At 40.7% G+C, this 22,870-nt stretch overlaps 1 protein-coding gene across 2 annotated transcripts in view; it reads right to left on the reverse strand.

The window, feature by feature from the left end:
- Nucleotides 1-11,938, reverse strand: part of CYFIP1 (cytoplasmic FMR1 interacting protein 1) — a 148,373-nt gene extending 136,435 nt beyond the window's left edge. The window contains exon 1 of one of the 2 annotated variants that reach the window (XM_001366092.5): nucleotides 11,189-11,938. The gene's annotated coding sequence lies outside the window, so the exon portion shown is untranslated. The remainder of the gene's footprint in view (nucleotides 1-11,188) is intronic. The other variant, XM_003341824.4, reaches the window with a different exon arrangement.
- Between the last annotated feature and the right edge of the window lie 10,932 nt (nucleotides 11,939-22,870).

Consider the following 22,870-nt stretch of genomic DNA (forward strand, 5'->3'; position numbering starts at 1 on the left):
GTATAGTAGTCACAGAAATTGCAAGACCTGGAGATGGGGAGCAAGGGAAGAAAGAATTATGGGCAAAGCTGAAGCTATGGAAATGATAAGCTGTGGTCAGACGGAGGTATGTCAAGAATTTTTAATTAGGAATTACTTTTTAATTACTCTTGAAGAGTGTCTACATAGGGGAGTTTAAGTCTAGATTGGTAGAAGACAGAAATCAAAGGGATAAAATCAAAACTCTTAAGAATTGAATTATATAAGTCTACCAAGGAAGAATGATGTGAAGGAAAGGAATTGCAAGAGAAATAGAATGCTCTTGGCAACTGTTTATGGGAAAGAGAGAAAAAGAACAGAGGTCTGGGGATATCAAATAGGGTTTTAACAGAAATTTCCCCACCAAATGCTTAAACTGAAAAGTTTAAAAACGATTTAACAAGTACCAATGCAAAACTAAGTATCTCCCTATAATTCTGAGTAACCAAGTGTATTAAGACTCAGACCAACTCCTCCAGTAACCCTTATGCTCAAGATCTTTCTGTCCCAAATATTTTTCTAGTCACATGAAGAAAGGGCTTTACAGAACATCATCCTACAATGGGAGTTCTGTTTGTGAAAGCCAAACTGTCCTGGAAAAGCCTTTTCCTGCTTTTATCATTTGCTCTAATATGATTCTTTTCAGTCAAATCAGCCTCTCAAAGATGACAATTTTAACATATTCTAACTCAGTCTCAGTATTTTTCAGATTGTACTGCAAGAATATTGCCTTCTATTTATAAAAAAAAATGTTCCAAACTTCCAATTTTAATTACATACAATTCTGGCATGTGGTTGATTTCTACAAAAGTTCTTAAGGAAGAGGAATCTGAGTGCAAAGGGGTCTTAGGACCCAAAATATTTGAGTACTGCTGCTCAAGGCCATCCTCACACCTTGGAGTTAGGATTCAAGCTAACAAAAGAACTTTCAATGTCTCTTCAGAGTTTTGTCCCAACAGGGTCAAAAGACTAGCCTCAAAGAAAAGAACTGAGAAGAACTGTGGGAGAAGAAACAGAGAAGAAAAAGAACTGCCTGTTCACACGGGTTGATGGGGATATGATTGGGAATGTAGACTCTAAACAATCAACCCAATGCAAATATCAATAATATGGAAATAGGTCTTGATCAATGACACATGTAAAACCCAGTGGAATTGCTATGGGAGGGGGTGAGAGGAGAGGAGGGAAAGAACATGAATCATGTAACCAAGGAAAAATTTTCTTAATTAATCAATTAAATAAAATTTTAAAACAAAAACAAAAAAAGAAAGGATTATTTAGAAGTTCATTGCTTTGAGATAATTATATATGAAAGTGGCTCATACCCAGCTTTTTGTTATTGTTTTGTCAATTATTTTGCCAAGAAAACCCTAAATGGGGTCACAAAAAGAATCAGACATGAATAAAAATGTGTCAACTCTTCATGATCCCATTTGGGGTTCTCTTTGCAAAGACATTAGAGTGGTTGGCCATCTCCTTCTCCCGATCATTTTACAGATGTGGAAACTGAGGCAAACAGGGTTAACTTCCCCAGGATCACACGGCTATTATCTGTAGCCACATTTGAACTCACATCCTGTGCCCTCAAGTTATATATTACAAATTCAAGGTTTTTGCTTTTCTGATGATGTGATATCTTCCCCTGAAGTAGCATAAGACACACCAATCACTGTAATTTACTTCTTAGTAGATAATGTCTTCTGCCATTTTTCTTTTTTCTTTGTTTTACTATTTCTGATTTTTTTACTGTTTATTTTCTTTTTTTACCAATTACATGAAAATAACATTTTTCCACATAAGTTTCCTGAAGTTAGAAGATCCAAATTATCTTATAACCCCTCCCTTCCTGGAGATGGCAAGAAATTTGATCTGTGTTACAAACATGTATTATCATGCAAAACATATTTCCACATTGTTCATTGTTGTAAGAGAATACTCATATAAAATCAAAACCCTAAAATAAAACCATAAATAAGCTAAAATGAAATATAGCACACTTTGATCTGCATTCCAACTCATTCTTTGTCATAAGTCCTTCAGAATTGTCCTGGATCATTTTTCTACTCAGAGTAGCTAAATCTATCACAGCTGATCATCCCACAATATTGCTGTTACTGTGTATAATGTTCTCCTGTTTCATTCTACATCAGTTCATGTAGCTCTTTCCAGCTCTTTCTGAAATCACCATGTCCTTCCTTCCTGTCCTGTCCTGTCTTGCCTGTCCTTCCTTCCTATCGATACTCGGTATCAGTTCCAAGGCAGAAGACTAGGCTTCCAAGGAAAAGGCTAGGCCAGTGATGATGAACCTATGGCACAGGTGCCAACGACATAGAAGTCAATTACATATGATTGCCCCACAATGTTCTCCTGGATGTGCTCATTTCACTCTGCATCAGTTCCTGGAAGTTCTTCCAGTTCATATAGAAATCCTCCAGATCATCATTCCTTACACACAATAGTATTCCATCACCATCATATACCACAATTTGTTCAGCTATTCCCCAATTGAGGGACACACCATCATTGTCCCAAAAAAATTGCCACCACAAAGAGCACAGCTATGAATATTTTTGTACAAACATTTTTCATTATTATCTCTTTAGGGTACAAACCTAGTAGTGGTATTGCTGGATCAAAGGGCAGGCATTCTTTTAAAGTCCTTTGGGCATAATTCCAAATTGCCTTCCAGAATGGTTGGGTCAATTCAAAACTCCACCAGCAGTGTATTAGTGTCCCAATTTTGCCACATCCCCTCCATATTTGTTATTTTCCTTTACTTTCATACTGGCCAATCTGCCTAGCTGCTCTTTTTTAAAGTCTCATAAAGATTATATTAAATAAAACGGGTTTGTACAAATAAAAGCAATAAAACCAAAATGGGAAGAGAAACAATAAATCTGGCAAAATATGTTATAGCAAGCATTCTGACAAAAGCCTCATGTCTCAAATATATAGAGAACTGAGCCAAGTATATAATACAAAGCATTCTCCATTCAAAAAAAAAATGGCCAAAGGACATGAACAAGTAGTTCTCAGAGGAAGAAATCAAAACTGTCTACAGACACATGAAAAAATGCTCCAAATCACTACTGATTAAAGGAATGCAAATTAAAACAACTCTAAGATACCACCTCACACCTACCAGATTAGCTAACATGAGCAAAAAGGAAAATGAAAATATGTTGGAGAGGAGGGGATGTGGGAAAACTGGGACCCTAAAACACTGCTGGTAGAAATGTGAACTGACACAGCCATTCTCGAGAGCAATATGGAACCAGGCTCAAAGGCTCACAAAACTACACTTACCCTTTGGACCCAGCAATACCACTACTGGATCTGTATTCCCCAAAAAATCAGAGATAAGGGAAAAGACCTATGTATGCCAAAATATTTTAGCAGTTCTTTTTTATAGTGGCAAAGAATTGGAAACTGAGGGGCTGTCCATCACTTGGGGAAAAGATAAACAAGTTGTGGTTCTATGGTTGTAATGGAATATTATTGCACCATCTTGGACAATGAACAGGATGAATTTAGAAAAACCTGGAAAAGACGAAAATGAACTGATGCAAAGTAAAGTGAGCAGAACCAGGAAAACAGTGTATACAGGAACAGAAATATTAAACGATAATCAACTGCAAAGGACTAAACTATTTATCTGCAAAGCAAGTCTCCAAAATACTGCCATGCACAGCCAAAAGAAGAAAATCTGAGGCAGATCAAAGTCTCATGAGGTTTACGCTCATGCACCTTAATTATCTACACCTGACTAAAGCATACTCTGTAGAGACCACAGCAGAATTAGTGTTAATAATTTCTTTTGCTAACTACACAAGACACCATTTGGGCAAAAGACCAGTCCCTAGGGAGAGACACCTCGGTGGCTCAATGGATAGAGACAGACCTGAAGAGATGGGAGGTCCTGGATTCAAATATAGCCTCAGACACTTTTTAGCAGTGTGACCCTGGGGAAAGTCATTTAATCACAATTGCCTAGCCCTTGCCACTCTTCTGCCTTGGAACTGATACTTGCAATCAATTCTAAATTGAAAAATAAGGGTTAAAAAAAGACAGTTCCGTCCCCAAAGGGTCCAGAAACCACAAACTGATTTCTACAAAAGGCTAATGAGCCTAAAAAAAGGTAAAAGTTGCACCTAATTATATTTAAGAACTAACACGGCATTAACAGAGGCAGTGTGAGAGAGCTTAAAGGCACTGGAATTGGTGGTTCTACCAGCTCAGGTAAATGACATGATCTCTCAGTCCCCTGCATTTCTTCATCTGTAAAATGGGGATGACAGTGTCTTTGGCAGCCCATGTACTGGAACCAAAGATGATTACCACAGCCCTCCACGCAATGATGAAATGTAATTTGTAAAGCATTCCATATTTATTTTCAAATAAGCTATGTGTAAAGCTCTTAGCATGGTGCAAGTGGCACACAGCATATAAATGTTTATGAAAAATAAAACAGGGATGAGAGTCCAGGACCATCCCACCTCACAGAGTTACAAATGGAAAAAATGTTAAAATTATTCATAAGCTGCAAAATATTATACAGCTATGTGGTAATATTGCTGGGACAGATATAGGAAGAATACTCTGCATTTGCCTGAGGACATTCTCCTCAACTGCCAACCTGAAACCAATTTCACTACATTTAACTGGAGGAAAAGATTTTATTAATTTAGAGATTCAAAAATAATGTCCCTTGGGACCAAGTTTTATTCCCAAACCAACAAATTTTCTCCCCATCTTCCTATTCCTAACCAAGATTAGTCTGATATTAGGAAAGTGAGACATACCTAGCATTATAGAATTAAAGTATTTAGAGCTAAAAGAGGCCTTGGATAGCATCTGCTCTACCACTCCCATTTTACAGATGAAGAAACTGAGCATGTGAATGACTTGCCTAAGGTCACACAATCAACAACACCGTGTACCAAATCTGCTAAGGAACTATTCTAGATGGGGGGATGCAAAGACAGAAATGAAACCATCTCTTTTATCAGGGGAAAAATGTACACATAAGTACCTCAAAATACATATGAAGAAACTGCAGGGGTAGAACAGCTAAGTAGCGCCAGCCAATGGACCAGGAAGTCCCACGTTCAAATCCAGCCTAAGACACTTACTGCTGGGTGACCCCAGGCAAATCACTTAACCCAATTTGCCTCAGTTTCCTCCTCTGTAAAATGAGCTGGAGAAGGAAATGGCAAACCACTGCAGTCTCTCTGCCAAGAGAACTCTATGGACAGTATTATGGGCTATATAGTTCACAAAGTTACAAAGAGTTCCCTAAACAATTAAGGAACTTTTTTTAAAGGATGGCAGAGAAGTTCTTAGCAATATCTCTCTCTTGTTTAACCAGCCCCTTCCCTCCAATAATTTTCTCCTGGAGTAATTCTGCTTATATTTTAGACAAAGGGAAAGCAATGTAATTCTATTCTAGCTTTGTATCAATATCAAGTGCAAGTATTTCAGTGGGCTGATCAATAAATACAAGATTATCTGCGTCATAAAGGCAGGAGCTATTTCCTAATTTCTTCTGTATCCCCCAAAGAATCTAGATCTCCAAAGCGTATAATACCATTTGTGAGTTGAATAACAAAAAAGGACTCAAAAAATAGAATGTCTCCAAGGAGTTCAGCCTTTTAGGGAAGTCAAGATTCCTTAATGACTAATGTTAACCTTAGAGTTGAGCATGTGTTTGAAGTTCTGCTAATAGCAGCCAATGAGGCTGACTGTTCCGTGCCAACTCTATACCACAGCACTGTAAAAGGACGGATGGGATGTCTCCATTGAATAAGCAAAATCAAATTCTATTCTTAGAAGCAGGGAACTGGTGGGGGCAGCTCTCCTTGTCTTCAAGTGAAACTCAGCCTCTAGAGGGTTTGGGTTTACCAGGATTTCATCATCATGATCATATCTCCGCTTTACATTTGGGCCACATGTTACAGGTCATGTCCACTGTGGTTTATTTCCCCAAATGTCTGATTCAGACCTTGTGATTTCATTGATATAGGGAAATGTGGCTTGAGGAAACCCCCTCCATCAATGCAAAGAAGCAATTGTTCTATAACCTAAGAGGCTTCAAAAGTTGCCAAGGACAGAGAGGTTAAGTGACTTGTGCTGGCACCCTATTCCAGAGGCAGTCCTGAAGCCATCTCTCTTTCTCTCACTCTCTCTCTCTCTCACTCACTCTCTGTTGTCTCTTTCCCTCTCTCTGTTCTCTCTCCCTTTCTCTGTTCTCCCTCCTCTCTCTCCCTCTTTCTCCCTCTCTCTCTCTTCTCTCTCCCTCTCTCTCTTCCCCCCTCTGTTCTCTCCTCTTTCTCTCTCTGATCTCTCTTCCTCTCTCTGTTCTCTCTCTCCCTCTCTTTCTCCCCCGTTTTCTCTCTCCCTCTCTCTGTTCTCTCTCTTCCCCCCTCTGTTCTCTCCCTCTCTCTCTCCCTCTCTCTGTTCTCTCTCTCCCTCTCTCTCTTTCTCCCCCCTGTTTTCTCTCTCCCTCTCTCCTCTCTCTCCTCTCTTTCTCTCCCTCTCTTCCTCTCTCTGTTTCTCTCTCTCCCTCTTTCTCTCTGTTCTCTCCCTCTCTGTTCTCTCTCTCTCCCTCTTCCCCCTCTCTCCTCTTTCTCTCTCTACCTTTCTCCCTCTCTCTCTCTTCTCTCTCCCTCTCTCTGTTCTCTCTCTCCCTCTCTCTCTTTCTCCCCCCTATTTTCTCTCTCCCTCTCCCCTCTCTCTCCTCTCTTTCTCTCCCTCTCTTCCTCTCTGTTTCTCTCTCTCTCTCCCTCTTTCTCTCTGTTCTCTCTCTCCCTCTATCTCTCCCCTCTGTTCTCTCCCTCTCTTCCTCTCTCTGTTTCTCTCTCTCTCCCTCTTTCTCTCTGTTCTCTCTCTCCCTCTATCTCCCCCCTCTGTTCTCTCCCTCTCTGTTCTCTCTCTCTCTCCCTCTTCCCCCTCTCTCCTCTTTTTCTCTCTACCTTTCTCCCTCTCTATCTCTCTCCCTCTCCCCCCACAATTTGTTGCTCAATCATTCAATCATGTCTGACTCTTTGTGACCCCATGAAACACAGCAGACAATTACTGCCCATAGATTTTGTTAGCAAAGATGCCACTTCCTTTTCCAGTAGATTAAGGTAAACAAAGGTTAAGGGACTTGCCCAGGGTCACATAACTAGGAAGCATCTGAGGTTAGGCAAGGAAGTATCTGAGGTGGGATGTGAATTTAGGTCTTCCTGACTCCAAGCCAAGCGCTCCACCCAGATGCCGCTACATCTCTCTTATCATATTTAGCATTACCACATTTATCTATGAGATCATGATCTTATTTGTGCCCCACAACTACCCTATAAGATTGGCCAAGGTTACGGTATAATAGAAAAGACCCCTGAACTTTGAGTCGAAAAGATTTTAACTGGATTCCTATACCCACCAATCAGCACCTAGCTGTACCTTGGGCAACACTCTGCCTCTGGTCCATCAGTTGTATTATTTCCATATTGTTTTATAAAACTGTAACTGTAAACTATTTTTTTCAATATCAGAATCCTCTGCTCAGTGGAGGTGGGGAAGGGGAGGGAGGGAGAGAATAAGAGAAAGAGAGGCAGAAAGAGAGGGAGGGAGGCAGAGAAGAGAAAGAAGGGGGAGAGAAAAGGAGAGGAGGGGGAAGAGAGTGAGGAGGAGGGGGAGGAGGGAGAGGAGAGAGAGAGGAGGGGGAGAGGAAGAGAGGACAGGAAAAGAAGGGGAGAAGAGGAGGGGGAGAGAGAAGGAGAGAGAGAGGAAGGGGAAGAGAGAAGGGAGAGGAGGGGGGACAGAGAGAGAAGGGAGAGGGAAAGGGAGGAGGAGGGATGTGAGATGGGGGGGGGATTATATTCAAATAAATTTATCCAAATAGGTCGCCAAGGGGGCAGAGGAAGACATATGGATGGATCAGTGGAAATATACTGCTATTACTGGGGAAAAAATTCAAAATCATGAGTCCTTCTGCAACATCCCCATTAATTAAACCATAATTAAGAAACAGACTAGCACAGTATAAGTGATTTAGGAATTTGGCCCAAAAGATAACTTTTTTTTAAAATCCTTACCTTCTGTCTTGGAATCAATTCTAAGTATCAGTCCCAAGGCAGAGGAGGGCTAGGTGATGGGGGTTAAGTGACTTGCCCAAGGACACAAAGCTAGGAAGTGTCTGAGGCCAGACTTAAACCTAGGAATGATATCTGTCCACTGAACCACCTAGCTGCCCCTCAAAGAATAACATTTTTAATAAAAATTATATAACCTTAAGAAAAGTCACTTCATATCTTTAGGCCTTAGTTGCCTCATCTATAAAAAAGAAGGGAGACTAAAAATTTTGTGATCTGGTGAAGTCAATGTTCTTTTTAAAATAATGTTTTTCAAAGTATAAAATACATAGATTACAAAGGAAACCAATAATATTAAAATATGATTATTAAACTATTCAAAACAATTTCATGAACTCCAGATTAAGAATCCTTGGTCTAGATGATCACTAAAGTCCCAAGTTCAAGTGTGTACACACACACCCTCTCTTTCTCTTTCTCTCTCCATCTCTGCCTACACATCTTTTTTTGGCCCAGGAAATCTTCAACACCATAATCTCATTTTAACTATAAAGGAAGGCCATCAGTGGACTTGAAAGTAGAACTGTAATGCTAATATTTAAAATTATTTTTAAAAGGAAACTATATTTAATATATATATATATGTATATATATATATATATATATAAAAAATACCATTTAAAATTTGGATTTCTTTTTTTTTTTTTAAACCCTTACCTTCCATCTTGGAGTCAATACTGTGTATTGGCTCCAAGACAGAAGAGTGGTAAGGGCTAGGCAATGGGGGTTAAGTGACTTGCCCAGGGTCACACAGCTGGGAAGTGTCTGAGGCCAGATTTGACCTCCCCTCTCTAGGGCTAGCTCTCAATCCACTGAACTACCCAGCTGCCCCCTTGGATTTAATTTCTTTTGAGCCCCAAACTAATTTATGTGACATTAAAACCCCTTCTAATAGAAAATGTCAAGTAAAAGTGCTCCAAGAATAACAAAATAATAAGTGCCAATCTAACATCTTACATGCACGTGGGTGAGAATGTGTAGTTTTGATAATGATATCCTATTTAAATTTAAGTTACTCTTGACAAAATTGGTCAAATGTTCCAACACTCTCACCAATGTGCACTGGAATTTTTCCTAGTTGAGCACCTTTGAAGTCTGCCCTGGAGACAGCTCATAGAGATTAATTACCATTTCATGCCATCCAGCCAAAATGAGCATAAATCATGGTAAATGACACTGAGGCATACAGTATTGAAATTGTCTATTAATAATAACTATTAGGAGACCAAAGATTCAGCTGCCCAAAGATAACAAATAATACAATTCAGGCTTTAATAAGCAACTATAGTCTGTCGTTGTAAAGACATCTATCTCAGGATTGGCATCAAATGCTCCTTTTTGCTTGAAAAATGATGCTTAAACTTAACTCTTTAGTTTTTCATCTCATATTGTGACCTTTCCACTGCAGACATCTTATACTTAAAATAGAGAAATGTTTTTGGTATCATTATTTTTAAAATTCAGTATCAGGAGAGGAAAAGTGTTGCTTCCATAATTCCAAAAACTGACCACAGAGCACCAAACACATCCACAAGAAGCTAAAGCAAGCCTTGCTTTATGGTCTCTGCCCAGCAAATTCCATTTACTTTAGAATAATCTCTTCTCTCCTCAGGGAGAGGCATAGCATTAAAAAAGTTGTTTAAGGTCTTGATCTATCATCTTCATGCAAGATTTACAGGCTTACATAAGTGCCCTTTCCTTTCCATTACTTAACCTGAGTTTACTAAAAGGGTCTGAACACTTACTTTCCAGGGTTGTGAGTTTCAAATAAAACAAAAGCATTTTGGAAGCCTTAAAGCACTACCTAAGTGTCAGTTATTGTTATTATCTACAATGCTCTACATGTTACTGGTGTTCAGTAATTGATTTTTCGTTGCAAATTCTCTAATTTTGCAAGTGCTCTGCGACCTTTGTAAAGACAAAAATGTGAAGTGGGTTCCAAACATAAGTTTTAAACTTAAAAAGCCAACCCTACACCACTATACTAGGTGAGTGTACCCCTAATAACTGTCTCTTCCACAAACAGTGGAATTATGTCTATTTCCTGGTTTAAGAATACACAAGAAAAAGGCTAGAGAGCATTTTAAAAATAAATAGTTCATGCAAGAGCTCCAAGAGTTGCTTCCAACCCCGTTCCGATATATAATAACCCGGCCACTACGGATTTGAACCATACTCTAGCTGAACAACCCCAAATCTGTGCCGCTGTAAACACCGAATTCGAGGCCTCTTTCTCCTAAGCGTAGACTAGGGCTCAGCGTGGAAGAATAAACCATTGGCCAAAGCCAGGAGGGGTTAATTTTACCCACCCCAAGCCACCCCCTTCCATCTTTTTTCCTGGAGTTTATTTGAAGGGGTGGCATTTCCAAGGGACCAGGAAGATGTAAGGCTCTGAAACATACACATATACACCGGTTGGATCATCTTTTTCTAGTTGATTTCAAGGAGTGACATTCCAGGGAACCAGGAAGACGTGGGACAGGCGATGGACGGGCACAAGCATACACTCTCACTCTTTCTCACTGCTTGGCCGTGAGGTTTCCTTGGATGGGATTTCATGCGTGGGCCCCTCCAAACCCAAGAAAGAATAAGTCCCGGGACTGGGCTCCCCTCTTCCCAGAGGGGACATCATGAGCCAACTCGGAAGGGCAAAGGGAGTCGGCGTGGGCCGGGGCAGGATCCCGAGTGCAGTCCCACCTCCGCGCAGCACAGACTGGAGCCCACTGGCCCTCCACCCTACCCCTGGCGCATGGATGTAGTAACCGGCCGCGGGGAAGGCGGCAGGGAGCACCCCAAAAAAGGGGTTCCCCTAACTCTGGTTTGGACGAGAATGGAAACCCCGCGCCCAGCTCCTGGGGGCCACTGCGTAGGGTTGGGAAGCGAGAAAGGGGGAAGGGGATGCAAATGTTGGGGGGGGGGGGGGACAGCACTAGGGACTCCTGCGCCTCTTCCCCAAGCTCCCACGGCCCGCGTGTGGTACGGGCCCCGGGGGAGAGAAGGAAGGAGAGAGAGAGAAGCAGAGAAAAGTTTCTTACCGGGCGGTAGGGGAGGCTCCTCTGCCCAGCTGTGACTTCGCAGCAAGGCTTCCCTAGCCCCCCCGGGCAGGACCGAGGGGCTCGCTCTCGGAACCCCGCGCTCCCCTGCTCCGGGCTGGCCGGTCTTGGGGAGTTTCCTGCTTTGAGTCACTCAGTCTGGGAACAGCCCTAGGAAACACCCTTCCTTCTCCTCTTCCTCCGCCTCCTCCTCCCAAGTACACACACACACAGTCCCGAGGGCTCCTCCTCCTCCTTTTCCTCGCTGCTCTTGCAGCTGCCGCAGAGGCGAAGGCGGCGGCGGAGGCGGCCCCAGCTGCTGTGGCTGCTATCCCATCCCTTCCCCTTCCTTCCAAACAGCTCCACCTCCTGCTCTTCGGGTCCTCTCCCTTCCCCTTCCTCCCTTCAACACGCCGGGCCCCGCCTTCTCTAGTCCAGTTCCAGGGAGTCCGGCCCCGGCGCCGCCCAGCTCCGTCCAGCCCGGCCCCAGGTCACTCCAAAAGCCACTCCTCACGCCGTCTCCTAGGCTACCCACCCCACCCCCACCCCCTCCTCTCTTCTTTTCTCTGCCCTCAGCTACGGAGCTCCAGTTTTCCTCGCTTTTCTTCCTGTCCCCTCCCCGCCCCCATCCCAAGCTCCCTCCTCTTACGGTTGGACACTCCGCCCATTAGACCATGTCCGGGGAGCAAAGCTCCGTCCGGACTCTTCCCCGCCTTCCCTAGTACATGCACATACATGCATGCACACTGAGACGCACACACATCCTCCCTCCCACCCCACTTCTCTCTTCCCCAGCACGCCCCCACAATCTGGTGAAGAAGGAGGATGGAAGGAGCGGGCTATTGTTCCCCCGCCCCGGGTTTGCTAGGCTGGTAGAGAAGGGAGTTTCCTGCCTTTACAAAATGGAGCCGAGGCCCTTTTATTTGGGAGCTGGGACGAAAAGCCCTAGTCAACTAAGAAGGAAGCTGCGCTAGAGAACTAGCCGTCCGCGAGAAAAGGGAAGGTATTCCTGCTCTCCTGCCGTGTGGGGACAACGTGTGCCGCTTCCTTTGCAGGAAAGCCTGGAGAGACTTGCAAACTCTTGGGGGGGGGGGGGGGGGATATCCTGGGGAACTCTGGGGTCTTGGGAGAACTAGAGTAGGTCATAGCCGATGCTGATAAGTTTTCATTCAGTTCGGATCTCAGAAAGAGTCTACCGCGAGGTCGGCAAGAGTTCTTCGGGTGAAGAAACGAGCATGCCAACCACGACGTTTGGTGCCAGGGATTCAAAGTCAAGTGGGAGAAGCGGAGGAAATACCAGTTTTACAACCTCAACTTAGATGATGAATGCGCTGGAAGGAGAACCTACACCTGGACTGCTTCGATGTGTCTCTTTCACCACTCCGGGAGGGACTTACAGTTTCATACTCGTCAAGCGTCCCCTCGAAAACAAAAATCCCCAACCTAAATAAACCCACCCCCGGAATCCGTCTGATGGGGCAGTTCCCGGGGAATGGCGTTTTCCCCGCTCTAGAGGACCAGGAGCCAAGGAGCCCCACTCCACTATTGTCAGCCACCCCGGTGGAGCCCGGGGAAGGCAAGATCCCTATCACAGGTACACAATGGCACATACGCCTTTCTACAACCTCACCTGCCTCCTTTAACACGGCTCCAAAGGAATGCACAGCAAACCACAGTCTGCCCAAAAAAAAAAATCCCTAAAAATTGTGTGCTAAAAACAACAGCATCCAAACTTGCCGCTGCAACTAGGAGGAAATGGATTGGTGTCCTGGCTAGATTCCTGTGTAGTGGGGGTTCTATCTTCTTTAGAGCCTCAGTTTTCCCATCTAAAATGGCAACAATCCTTGCCCCACTTTCACAATATTTTTCACAAGGTTATTGAGACAATACATTCAATGGCTTTGTAAGTAAATGAGTGCTATTCCGACCTAAAGTATTACTACTAAATACGTTTTCCAGACATATCCCAAATACTAGCAGGTTGAGGGTTCTTTCATCTGCTCTCTGGTTCCTCTAAATCATGTCAATAAGAAAAAAAATGACCACATCACTGTGATTTCTCCAGGTAATAATCTCTTAATGACCCAATTTTGTGATCTTTTCCCAGTCCTGTTCCTTCTTGACTTATTTGCTGCCTTATACACGGTTTACTCCCCGATCCTCTCCTCTCTGGGTTTTGTCATGCAATACTCTCCTCAGTCTTCTACCTGTTACTGTCTCCTTTGATTTATCAACCAGACTACATGCACCCCTAACGATAGCGGCTCCCCGAAGCCCCTTACTCCAGTCTCTATATTCTCACTTGATAACTTCATTAGAACCCATGGGTTTAATTGTCATCCCTATTCTGATGATCCCCCGGGCTCCATAGCCTGCCCTAGTCTTGCTCTTGAGGTGCACTGCTACAAGACCAATTGTTTATTGGGCATATCAATGAATATATCCCTGAGATATTTGAAACTCAACCCGTTCAAAACAGAACTTGTCATTCCTCTCTAATTCTGGTCCTCTTCCAGGCTTCCCTATTTCTATCAAAAGCACCCCATTTCTTCCACTCTCCCAGGATCAAAATCTCTTAATATCCTCACTCCAAATCATTTACCAAATCTGCAAGTTTTTAATCTCCAATCATTTACCAAATCTCTCAAATTTCTAATCAAATTGTCCCTGTGTAGGGCAACTGCCTTCCCTGGCTTCCAGCTGGCATTGTTGCTGCCCTCCTTTTCCTTTTTTCTCTTCATTAACTTTCTGGCTATTAAGCCTCAGCCCTCCTTGCAGCAGAACTGTTTTCTTTCTTGGCATCACTATAGTCTTGGTTCCTTCTTTAATAAATTGGAGAAGAGGAAAAAAAATGGTTCTCCCATAGAATCCCTTCACTCTATATACAAAGCTACCAATTTACTTCAGGTACTCATCATTTCTTAACTAGATTATTTAAATCTGATTGGTCTTCCTGCTCCATCTCTCCCCAAATCCCAAAGTGATTTTTTAAAGCACAGATTGAACACCATGTCGTTTGCTCCATAAACTCCAGTGACTTTCTCTTGCTTCTAGAATCTAGTCTAAACCTCGATGCCTAGATTTTTAAAGCCCTTTACAATCTGTCCTCAATTTATCTTTCCAGCCTTATTTACATTAACCTCCTTCCCACACTGGGCAATCCAGCCACACTGTCCTCTCTATTATACATGCCATGATGATACTCTTTCTGTCACCTTGTCTTGCAAAGACCATTTCATTTCCCCATGCCTGGAATTTACTCCCTCCTCACTTCTATCTCATCGAATCTCCTCTTTTCTAAACACAACTCAAACATTACCTTTAAACAAACTTAAATGTTTTTGTTTTAATTAAAATTTTTTTCAACCAGTGAAATAATTTTTGCTCCTTCCATAACCACCATAGTGGTATACTACACTGTAGAATTAAAAAAATAAACTTTCTATTATGCATAGTTAAGCAAAACAAATTCTCCCACTGGCTGTGGCCAAAAATTATATCCCAATTTGATCTCTGGGTCCTTTGCTTCTCAGATGTGTAGCATGCCTTGTACAATCGCAGTCAGTCAATGAATTCATAAGAATTCTTAAATCTTTCAGTTACTCTGTTTTATGGTGCTCTTGCTTTGTATAAATTGCATTCTGCATGTTATTTAGTATAACTTGTTCTCCTGGTTCTGCTCATTTCATTTTTAGTTTATTCAGGTCTTTCCAGGTTTCACTGAACCATAATATATTCAGCCATTCCCTGCTTAGTTTTTGGTTTGGGACAACTATGAAAAAAGTTGCTATAAACATTTTTGTAGATATGCGTTGTTTTCCTCTTTCTTTGATCTCTTTTGGGTATAATCCTGTGGTGATGTTGCTGAATGAAAGGGAATTATGTACAATTTAATGACTTTTGGGGCACAGTTCTGAATTCAAACACGGTCTTCTATCTGATTCTACTGATAGTGCCTTCCCTCTCAGATTTCCTTAGATTTAACTACTTTATATTTGTTCTTTTTAATTTTTATCCTATATAGATATATAGCTATATTGATAGGATAGGTAGATAGATGATATAGATGATAGAGAGATAGTTCTCCCCCCCAACCTCCACCCCTGCCAAAATGTAAACCCCTTGAGAGCAGGAATTCATTCATTGTATTTCTGACCCCAGCAATGAGTAGGTACTTAAATGCTTGTTGGTTGGAAGGCAATGAGTGGTAAATACTTTCTAGAGGCTACCGTTTGGTCAGAAAATTTCAATTGGACATTCAGGACTGGCATTCCAAGAAGCCAAAAAAGTTAGATATATCTATCTTTTGAGAACCGGTGAGATTACCCAAGAAGAAAATGTTGAGAGACAATGGCTTAAGGGACATACATTTAGGAGGTAGGAGGAAAACAATGATTAAGTGAAAAAGACTGAGGAATAGTTGGCAAGATAGGAGAGCCAGGAAAGGGCAATGTAATGGAAGCCAAGGGATGAACATAAAAGAAGAAGGTAATCAACAATTATTTTTCATTCTTTTTTAAAATTTAATTAATTAATTTAGAATATTTTTCCATGGTAACATGATTCATGTTCTTTTCCTCCACTCCTCCCTCATCCCTCTGGGAGCCAAGGAGCAATTCCACTGGGTTTTATATGTATCATTGTTCAAAACTTATTTCCATATTATTAATATTTGTAATAGTGTGATTAATTAAAGTCAACATCCCCAATCATATCCCCATTGAACCATGTGGTGATCAATAATTATTAAAAGTTCAAGGAGGAAACAAGTGAGTATTATAATTTTGACCACATTTTTGGAAAATGTGGCTAGGTGGCTCAGTGGACAGAGCACTAGACCTTGAGACAGGAGGATCTGGGTTCAAATGTGGCCTCAGACACTTCCTATCTTTGTGACCCTAGTCAAGTCATGTAACTCCAATAGCCCAGCCCTTACCACTCTTCTGTCTTAGAACAGATATTTAGTGGAAAGTCCAAGCCAGAAGGTAAGAGTTAAAAAAATAAAAGGTTCATGGTAGAGTAGTGAAATACATCTGGAAAGAGAGGTTTGTGATGATGTGGAGATCTCCAAAAGCCAGGCTAAGGAACTCACACTTAACATGTAGGCAATTGGGAGTCAATGAATGTGCTTGACATGATGGAAATGGTGTTTTAGTCACCTGACCGCTCTACCCCTTACTTACCTCATCTGTAAAATGAGGGGATCAGACTATATGGTTCTTACGGTTTCTTTTACCTCTACATCCATGGTCGGAGGAAAAATAATTCGACAACTCACATAGATTAAATATGGAGGTGAAGAGAGCTTTGAGATGAGAAAATTGCTTCAGAATTTATTTCTTCATGACCAGCTCAAATGCAATTGGCATGCATTGCTTAGTAAATCGATAGGCTCAGGAGGTTGAACCTTTGTTTCCTCGGTCATTTCATCATCTACTTGTAGAAATATGTTTTCTCTCCCCTTAAGAATAGAGATGTCCTTATATATCTTTGACTCTCTCCTGGGCCCTATTGATGCACTGCAATTAATTCTTGGACAGATGGATGAAAGAGAAAGCATTTATTATGAGCCAAAAGATAGGATACAAATACAAAAGCAAGATCTTAAGGAGCTCCTCCCTTCAGGGAGCATATTAGAAACAAGCAACATAGAGTTTTACATACATTCTTTTTTTTGGTTAAATGTTTCCTTCTCTAGTGTGAAGAGAAGAGGAAGGGAAGGAGATAACTGGAAACTTTAATGTAACAAATAAAATGGAAAATGGAAAAAAAACCCCACAAGTTCAAATATGTACGCAGCCTTAGGGCTAACTACAAGGCCCAGAGATCCTTTAGTCCCAGCTAAATAGATGAGAAGACCTAGTTTTCCAGAGGTCACAGTGGTAGAGGAAATAGCAGAGTCAGAATTTCTGGATAAATATTTGTTTCTGGATAAATATTCATCATTATTTGTTGGTTTAAATGTCTAAGGTTTGGGATTAAGAAGATCCACTAAAATAAGAATAAAATAATCAGGATTTGGACAAGGATTTTTTTACACTAGGAAGATGGGGGAGTGAAGCATCAAAAAAACCACTCTAACAAATAATGCATAGATGATTGAGATAAACGTAGAACCACCGAAAAATTAATTGAGAAGAATGGTTGGTTGGAGGGGAAAGATGAGTTTGTTTTTTAACTTGTTGTTTTTTTTTTTAAAGTTCAAAGATATTTTATTTTCCCAACTGCATGTAATAATAATTTTCAACATACGTTTTTCTAAATTATAAGATCTAAATTGTCTCCCTTTGTCCCTTTCCTCCTCCCACTTGGATATGGTAAGCAATTTGATCTGAGTCATACGTGTATTATCATGGAAAACATATTTCCATATAGGTCATTGTTGTAAGAGCACACTCATACAAAACAAAAAACCCAAAAGAAAACTGTAAATACACAGATATGAAAGATAGATCTGCATCCATCTGACTTGAACAGTTCTTTCTGTGGAAGTGGATAGCATACCCTGTCATAAGTCTTTCAGGATTGTCTCAGATCATTGCATTGCTGAGAGTAGCCAAGTTTTCACTGATAATCATCATCCAATATTACTGTTATTGTGTACAATGTTCTCCCAGCTCTGCTTATTTCACTGTATCAGTTCCTGTAGATCTTTCCAGCTTTTTCTGAAATCATCTTGTTCATCATCCAATTTCATCACCAACATATACCACAGTTTGTTCAGCCATTCCCCAGTTCATGGACATTCCCTCAATTTCCAATTTTTGTCCATCCCCCAAAAGAGCTGCTATATTTTTGTACAAGTAGATATTTTTGGGATACAGACCCAGGAGTGGCATTACATTATCAAAGGGTATGTTCGATTTTATGGCCCTTTGGGCAAATTAATCTTGATTTTGAGGTGATGAGAAGATGAGAGCTTGAAGAAACTTCAGCAAGCATTTAATCCAGCCTATTTGGCAAGAAAGAAAAGTGAAGTCTAGAAGAAGTGAATGATTTCCCCAGGGTCACACTAGTGTGTATATCCTTTTAAGTTAGAATTACCCTTTATAGTACACCACAGCTACTTCTGAAAAGAAACTTGGAAAACATGGAAATACAGAGATAGAGCTTGGAAGAGACAGTAGGGTTTAAGATATAGATTTGGAGATCATTCTTGTAGCACTGAAGTTGTAGAAATGTATAATGTATGAAATCTCGGAGAAAGTATAGAGGAGGAATAGGAACCAAAGACTTCCCTGAGGGATTTACTTCCAGCCACAATGAAACAGCTCCTACATCAGTCTCCCCCAGCGGAAGGAACCCCAGGCCTAGCTTTGGTCTGTAAAAGAAAAAAGTACACCTGATGATTCTGAACATCCACAGAGCTTCTAGAGCCCATGCTTTGTACTTTGGGATCCAGTGTTCTTGGCTGTAAGATTGTCTACCTATTGAAGCTAGGAAACCTCTAGGATACTCGGAGAGGTTGGGTGACTTGCCAGTATCACAACGGAAGTGAATGGTTGAATTTGAGCCCAGGTCTTCCTGACTCAAAAGCTATCCCCATGCTGCAACAGCATTGATCTCTGTGGCTTCTGGAGTATAACATTTGGCTCAAAAGGAAAGTCCTGTTTGTAGATCTCTCCCAAGTCATTTAGTTTCTGTATGTGTAGGAGGCAGCTAAGTGGCTCAGTGGACAATGCTGGACCTGGAGTCAGGAAGCCCTACGTTCTGATGGGGACAGGGTTAAAGTAGGGTCTCATCCGGAGAACTGATCGCTCAGGCTGATTCCAAGATGAACTTTATTATAATATAGCAATAGGGTAAAGATAGAGGAGAGTTAGCTAGTAAGAGGTAAGGAAAGGCTGTGAGGGGTTGCCAGTAAGTCTTTTGAGCTTGATAAGTTACTAAGGAAGAGGTTGTTTGGGTGATTGTGGCCCTGCCATTACATTACCAAAGAACTGATGTCACTTTACCCATGGTCCATATTGTTCTGCGTGGCTTTACCCATGAATCACTCTGTTTGCCCAATGAGGTGCTGGAACTGTAACGGGCAAAGCCCCCAAACTCCCATGGAGTGAAGTTTTGGGAAATACAGACTTTCAGTAAAACCAAGGCATTAGCTCAGCTGAAATTAGTTTGTCCCCCCCCCCCCTTTTAAACATTATTTTATTTGGTCATTTTCAAACATTATTCATTGGAAAAAAAAAGATCATTTTCTTTTCCTCCCCCACTCTCACCCCTCCCATACCCGACGCATGTTTCCACTGGGTATCACATGTATCCTTGATTCGAACCCATTTCCATGTTGTTGGTATTTGCATTAGAGTGTTCATTTAGAGTCTCTCCCCAATCATATCCCCTCAACCCCTGTAGTCAAGCAGTTGCCTTTCCTCTGTGTTTTTACTCCCACAGTTTGTCCTCTGCTTGTGGATAGTGTTTTTTCTCCAAGATCCCTGCAGATTGTTCAGGGACATTGCATTGACACTAATGGAGAATTCCATTATGTTTGATTGTACCACAATGTATCAGTCTCTGTGTACAATGTTTTCCTGGTTCTGTTCCTTTCGCTCTGCATCACTTCCTGGAGGTTGTTCCAGTCTCCATGGAATTCCTCCACTTTATTATTCCTTTTAGCACAATAGTATTCCATCACCAACATATACCACAATTTGTTCAGCCATTCCCCAATTGAAGGGCATCCCCTCATTTTCCAATTTTTGGCCACCACAAAGAGTGCTGCTATGAATATTCTTGTACAAGTCTTTTTCCTTATTATCTCTTTGGGGTACAATCCTAGCAGTGCTATGGCTGGATCAAAGGGCAGACAGTCTTTTATTGCCCTTTGGGCATAGTTCCAAATTGCCCTCCAGAATGGTTGGATCAATTCACAACTCCACCAGGAATAAATCAATGTCCCTGCTTTGCCACATCCCCTCCAACATTCATTACATTCCTTTGCTGTCATGTTAGCCAATCTGCTAGGTGTGAGGTGATACCTCAGAGTTGTTTTGATTTGCATCTCTCTGATTATCAGAGATTTAGAGCACTTTTTCATGTGCTTATTAATAGTTTTGATTTCTTTGGCTGAAAACTGCCTATACATGTCCCTTGCCCATTTATCAATTGGAGAATGGCTTGATTTTTTTGTACAATTGATTTAGCTCTTTATAGATTTGAGTAATTAGACCTTTGTCAGAGGTTTTTGTTATGAAGATTGTTTTCCAATTTGTTGCTTCCCCTCGAATTTTGGTTACATTGGTTTTGTTTGTACAAAATCTTTTTAATTTGATGTAATCAAAATTGTTTATTTTACATTTTGTGACTCTTTCTATGTCTTGCTTGGTTTTAAAATCTTTCCCTTCCCACAGGTCTGACATGTATACTATTCTGTGTTCACCTAGTTTACTTATAGTTTCCTTCTTTATATTCGAGTCATTCATCCATTCTGAGTTTATCTTGGTGTAGGGTGTGAGGTGTTGATTCAAACCTAATCTCTCCCACACTGTCTTCCAGTTTTCCCAGCAGTTTTTGTCAAATAGTGGGGTTTTGTCCCCAAAGCTGGGGTCTTTGGGTTTGTCATAGACTGTCTTGCTGGGGTCACTTACCCCAAGTCTATTCCATTGGTTCTCCTTTCTGTCTCTTAGCCAGTACCAAATTGTTTTGATGACCACTGCTTTATAGTATAGTTTGAGATCTGGGACTGCAAGGCTACCTTCCTTTGTATTTTTTTTTTTGCATTATTTCCCTGGATATTCTTGATCCTTTGTTCTTCCAAATAAACTTTGTTATGGTTTGTTATAATTCAGTAAAATTTTTTTTTTGGAAATTCAATGGGTATGGCACTAAATAGATCAGTTTGGGTAGGATATTCATTTTTATTATATTGACTCGTCCTACTCATGAGTAGTTAATTTTTTTCCAATTGCTAAAGTCTAGCTTTAGTTGTGTGAAGAGTATTTTGTAGTTGTGTTCATATAGTTCCTGTGTTTGTCTTGGGAGATAGATTCCTAAGTATTTTATTTTGTCTAAGGTGATTTTGAATGGGATTTCTCTTTCTAATTCTTGCTGTTAAGCTGTGTTGGAAATATATAGAAATGCTGATGACTTATGTGGGTTTATTTTGTATCCTGCAACTTTGCTAAAGTTGTTGATTATTTCGACTAGCTTTTTAGTTGATTCTTTAAGATTCTTTAAGTAGACCATCATATAATCTGCAAAGAGTGATAGCTTAGTCTCCTCATTGCCTATTTTAATGCCATAAATTTCTTTTTCTTCTCGAATTGCTACTGCTAGTGTTTCTAGTACAATGTTAAATAATAGCGGTGATAATGGGCATCCTTGTTTCACTCCTGATCTTATTGGGAATGCATCTAGTTTATCCCCATTGCAGATGATGTTGGCTGATGGTTTTAGATATATACTGTTTATTATTTTTAGGAAAGACCCTTCTATTCCTATGCTTTCTAGTGTTTTTTTTTTTTAAACCCTTACCTTCTGTCTTGGAGTCAATACTGTGTATTGGCTTCAAGGCAGAAGAGTGGTAAGGGCTAGGCAATGGGGGTCAAGTGACTTGCCCAGGGTCACACAGCTAGGAAGTGGCTGAGGCCGGATTTGAACCTAGGACCTCCCGTCTCTAGGCCTGGTTCTCAATCCACTGAGCTACCCAGCTGCCCCCTTTCTAGTGTTTTTAATAGGAATGAGTGTTGTATTTTATCAAAGGCTTTTTCTGCATCTATTGAGATAATCATGTGATTTTTGTTGGTTTGCTTGCTGGTATGGTCAATTATGTGGATGGTTTAACCAGCCCTGTATTCCTGGTATAAATCCTACTTGATCATAGTGAATGACCCTCCTGATCACTTGCTGAAGTCTTTTTGCTAGTATCCTGTTTAAGATTTTTGCATCTATGTTCATTAGGTATATTGGTCTATAGTTTTCTTTCTCTGTTTTTGACCTGCCTGGCTTCGGAATCAGTATCATGTTTGTGTCATAAAAGGAATTTGGTAGAACTCCCTCTTTGCTTATTATGTCAAATAGTTTGTATAGTATTGGGATTAGCTGTTCTTTGAATGTTTGATAGAATTCACTTGTGAATCCATCTGGCCCTGGGGATTTTTTTCTTAGGGAGTTCTTTGATGGCCTGTTGGATTTCTTTTTCTGATATGGGATTATTTAAGAATTCTATTTCTTGTGAATAATGTTTGGAAATGACCAAATAAAATAATGTTTAAAATAAAAAAAAAAGAATTCTATTTCTTCTTCTATTAGTCTAGGCAATTTGTATTTTTGTAAGTATTCATTCATAAGGCCTAGATTGGCATATTTATTGCCATGTATTTGGGCAAAGAAGTTTTTAATGATTGCCTTAATTTCCTCTTCATTGGAGGTAAGTTCCTCCTTTTCATCTATGATACTATTAATTTGCTTTTCTTCTTTCCTTTTTTTAATTAGATTGACCAGTACTTTGTCTATTTTGTTTGTTTTTTTCAAAGTACAAGCTTCTTGTCTTATGTATTAGTTTAATAGTTCTATCATTTTCAATTTTATTAATTTCTCCCTTAATTTTTAGGATTTCTAATTTGGTTTTCTTCTGGGGGGTTTTAATTTGTTTGCTTTCAAGTTTTTTGATTTGTATTTCCAATTCATTGATCTCTGCCCTCCCTAATTTGTTAATATGTTCATTCAGGGATATGAATTTTCCTA

The sequence above is a fragment of the Monodelphis domestica genome, chromosome 8, assembly GCF_027887165.1.
Source record: "Monodelphis domestica isolate mMonDom1 chromosome 8, mMonDom1.pri, whole genome shotgun sequence".
Lineage (NCBI taxonomy): Eukaryota > Metazoa > Chordata > Mammalia > Didelphimorphia > Didelphidae > Monodelphis > Monodelphis domestica.